This window comes from Salvelinus sp. IW2-2015, linkage group LG35 (assembly GCF_002910315.2).
Source record: "Salvelinus sp. IW2-2015 linkage group LG35, ASM291031v2, whole genome shotgun sequence".
Lineage (NCBI taxonomy): Eukaryota > Metazoa > Chordata > Actinopteri > Salmoniformes > Salmonidae > Salvelinus > Salvelinus sp. IW2-2015.
Window position 1 is genome coordinate 6,710,849 of NC_036874.1, and position 4,458 is coordinate 6,715,306.

General features: G+C 46.5%; 1 pseudogene; it reads right to left on the minus strand.

Annotated features, from left to right (window-relative positions):
* The window catches only part of LOC111958658 (protein PTHB1-like), a 185,452-nt pseudogene that overhangs the window by 147,257 nt on the left and 33,737 nt on the right, over window positions 1-4,458 (minus strand).

The window sequence follows — 4,458 nt, forward strand, 5'->3', positions numbered from 1 at the left end:
AGACACACACTGTGCTCAGTGGTAACACTTCAGTTTAGATACACACTGTGCTCAGTGGTAACACTTCAGTTTAGACACACACTGTGCTCAGTGGTAACACTTCAGTTCAGACACACACTGTGCTCAGTGGTAACACTTCAGTTCAGACACACACTGTTCTCAGTGGTAACACTTCAGTTTAGACACACACTGTGCTCAGTGGTAACACTTCAGTTTAGACACACACTGTGCTCAGTGGTAACACTTCAGTTTAGACACACACTGTGCTCAGTGGTAACACTTCAGAAACACTTCAGCTGGACCCTCTGTCAGAAGCCCCACTGTCATAATAAATGACATAACAGACATCCATCGGTGTTATGACAACTAAAGTTTATGCCACAAAACATTCAGGTACGCTAGTATCATGCTTTTACATTCTCAAACAATGGCCTTATTAATAGCAGTATCATGACACTGATCTGGAGTCAGTCTACAGTAGTCTCGCACTATGGCATTAATACAATCTGATTTCCAGTAAAAAGCTGGAACTGGCTATAGTTGCAACAGACATCTCACACACACACACGCACGCTCAGTCACCTTGCCCCTCGGGAGGTAGAAGGAAAAGCTGCTAAGAATCAGGTAATTATGTGAAGGGAAATCAGAACCTGCTAAGCCCTGATGTTTATGAAGCTGGAAACGACAGGAGACAATTTGCTCTGTCAGGGAGAAAGTCTCTTTCTCTCTCTGAGAAAGGAATGGAGGGATGAACATGTCCAAAGACAACAGCAAGCAGTGCCAATGGGAAGGTGGAGGAAGAGGAAACGGGACTATATTTTGACTAAAGGCTGCAGAGGGGTAACAATAGAGTACAYTCCTGACAAATGCACATCGAATAAGTGCACTTCGGTTTGCATTCATACATTACTTTTGATCAGCTGTAAGAAACCTGAAGGCCTCAATCCTAAATGGATGGGAGAGTTTGGCACCATCTAGMCAAGGCCTTTTAATGGCAGAGTACTATGATCAGGTATGTTGGTGAATGAGCTAGCGTGAAAGAGCCCTAACACATAGAATCACAAAGAGTGTTTGTGTGTGTGTAAATAGACAAGTGCAGAGCAGCAGTAACGCTCAACCCAACTTACATTGGCGAGAACACAATGACGTATGCCTGTGAGCGGCAGCCTAACCCACACTACAACCAAGATTGCAGAGCATAGCTAACCACCTACAACAGCACACAAAATAGATAGTGAGCAGCTAACGGCCAGCCACTACAAACACCAACATTGCAGAGGCGCTAACCCACCCACTACACACAACATCAGCAGAAGACCTCACCACACAACAGAACAATAGCAAGCACTCACCCCCACTACACACAACATAGCAGAGCAGCTACCACCACTTACAAACAACAAACAAGCAGAAGCAGCTCACCCACCACTACAAGACCACAACATAAGATCAGAGCAAGTCTCACACCGACACTACAACATCAACATAGCAGAGCGTCACCCTCACCGGACTACCAAACCGACACATAGTCTAGAGCAGCTCACCCACACTACGAAGCAACAGCTCACACCCTACAACAGATAAGCAGAGGCAGCTCTACGCACCCCACTACAACACACAATAGCAGAGCAGCTCACACACCGCCACTACCACAACATAGCAGCAGAGCTCACCCACCAACAAACACAAACTAGCAGAGCAGCTAACCCACCACTAACAACACAACATAGCAGAGCAGCAACCCCACACTAAACACAACATAGCGAGCCGCCCAACACGCAGGCAGACTTGTATGATGCATCATTTTCCCACAGAAACGTATATCAATTTGCAAGTCATTTAGTCAGGCAGCATTCAGGTTCTGTTCTGTCAGACGTATGTACTGTTTTGTATGCCAGTTATGAAGTTCCACCAGTTGTCAATGTGTATTGTACTAAACCCGTGGTTGAATTAACATTTATCAAACACTCATAACAAGTCTTTTATCCCTCCCCTCAGACCACCACTCTATTGTGTATCCCACTCATGGATTGGCAATGCTGATTTTCTTTGAGAGGGCAGAGATTAGTCATTTGCCTTTCCTTCCTGGGCTTCTCCGTGCCTGTGTCCTCTGTGTACTGCTGCGCCGCACTGACACCTTCCTCACTGTGTCCTCAGCACGACAGTGCGAGAGCTAAAGGTACAAACACACACATATGTAAATTATTGGTCACACATCACGCTGCAAACACTACCACATACGCTGAAAAGCACAGCGCAACACGTACGCACCAAGTCTATTGCCTCCTCGGGTAAGTAAATGAAATGATAGTGGTGAGGGATGAAGAATGTTAACTCGTCCCTCGAAGGCCATCTACCTGCCTGTTACTCTGGCGCTAGTCTTTAAATACATCTGGGTGCACAGACAGACGGCCATTTTCTAGTCGCTAACACCACAAAACCACTGGCACCATCGTTAAATAATAGGGAAGAGTGTTCTTTGTGGTGGCCTCCATTGTGTGGCGTGGTGTGAAATAGTGTATAGGTGTGATACTGCAGATGGCTAGATTGGGTGTATTGCCGATTGCCACGTATCTGTGATCTCCGTGCAAAGTTAACATTGTCCACATCTCGCTAATGTATTTTCCACTCATATGCCACAGCTCCCCATGTAAGACTGTCTTTATTTTCCTCTACTTTTGAACACGTACATCCCGCTCAGTCCCAATATCACAGTTACCGTCCTTCGCTTTTCACGCTCTCTGCTAAAACCGATGGAAATTGGGGAAATGCCGAAGTGTGTGTGTGTGTGTTCGGGCTGTGTAAACCCGCCTTCCAGCTGTTGTGTATTCTTGTCCAGATTTCCGCGATTAATCAAGAGCTTCCCAATAGATATCCATTGCGGAAACGCTGACTCACCCCGCTGTTCCTCCCTTCCCCTCCTCCCTCTCTTCTAATTTCAGACTGTATATATGATCTAATAAAAATAATTCTGCCAGATTGAGCCTCTAGTGTCCCCATTAACACTTGGTCTGTAGTCTAGACTTGGTCTCTTGGGCTAGAGAGTCCGCCACTTTCTGATCAAATGCATAGAATCAAGAGGTCATATGCAAGAACTGTAGTGGCATGAAGAGAGGTACATTTGTGTGATATAGAGGAATAACCTGTGCTATTCTTAGTTAGAAGAGTAGCCTTGACTCTCTGAGTGTCATGTACTGCTATAATGATCAGTCGAGGGCTCTGGTGGATAGTGGGTGTGGGTGGGGGAGTGTGTGCCTGATGGATATGGTGCTGTGGTGGGTGGGGGGGTGGAATAGAAGGGGGGAGTGGGGGGGGGAACTGTTTCCGGCTCCCTCTCGGTTTGGTTGACTATTGGGCCCAGTAATGGTTGATTTTCCTCGTGCGCTTGAAGCGTTGTGGTTGAATCTGTGATTTTGTGTAAGTCATAGCGAGAAGTCGTAATTGTGAGGGAGATATGCTCGTTTTTCATATAGAATTGATGGGCGACTGTTTCCTGCTGGACTGCAGCACAGTGGAGATCCCCGAACTTCATCAGCCTCCATGCCCCAGCTTTCACACACTCACTCTGTGTCCTCTGGGGCTGTCTGAGACAAGAGAGACTGGGCTAGTCCAACCTGTAGAGTGTTTGAGGTGGTGTGTGGTGTTGTGAGGTTGAGACTGGGTTGTCAGACACGGTTGAGCTTCAGCACAGTTCAGAGTTCCTACAGCTCGAGTTGCCGAGCCAGCGGGCAGCAGTGTGTGAGGGTAGTGGTCTGGTAGGCATAGAGAGATGACTGCAGGAATTAGATAGGTGCGAGTAATTGAAGGTTGTTCGCGTATGCACTGGTATAGGATGTGGTGCATGCAATGATATGTGATATGAACACACCAACCCAACAACAAGTCCCACGAGGCTCCACTTTAACCAGTTCAACCCACACAAACACAGTCAACCTCTACAGGTTGGATAGAGTCTCTCTGTTCTCAGCCAGCCCGGAGAGAGCACAGAGTGAGTTGTGTGAAGCTGGGATGGAGGCAGTATGAAGTGTGGGGATGTGTGGGCAGCCAGAAGGAAACAGCCCAGTCTTTATTATGAAAAGGGATATCTCCCGCATTAGTCCCTGATACACAAAGATCACATGGTCACCAACGCTCAAGCGCAGAGAAAGATCAACATTCCTGGCTAAACAATACGAGGGAGCGGAACAGTTCCCTAGCTGACTTGATATTAATGCAGTACATGAAAACTCAGAGAAGGCTATTTCTAACTGAAGATGCAGGATTTTCATTACCAAAGTGTAGCTCTTTCATATCTACAGTTTATGACCTTTGATTCTAAAGTTTGATCAGAAGTGGGATTCTAGCCACAGAGCAGTCCTAGACACAGCCAAGTGTTAACTGGGGACATAGAGCGCTTCATCCTGGGCAGAATGTATTTTATTAGATTCATATATACCAGTCTGAGAATTGAGAGAGGGA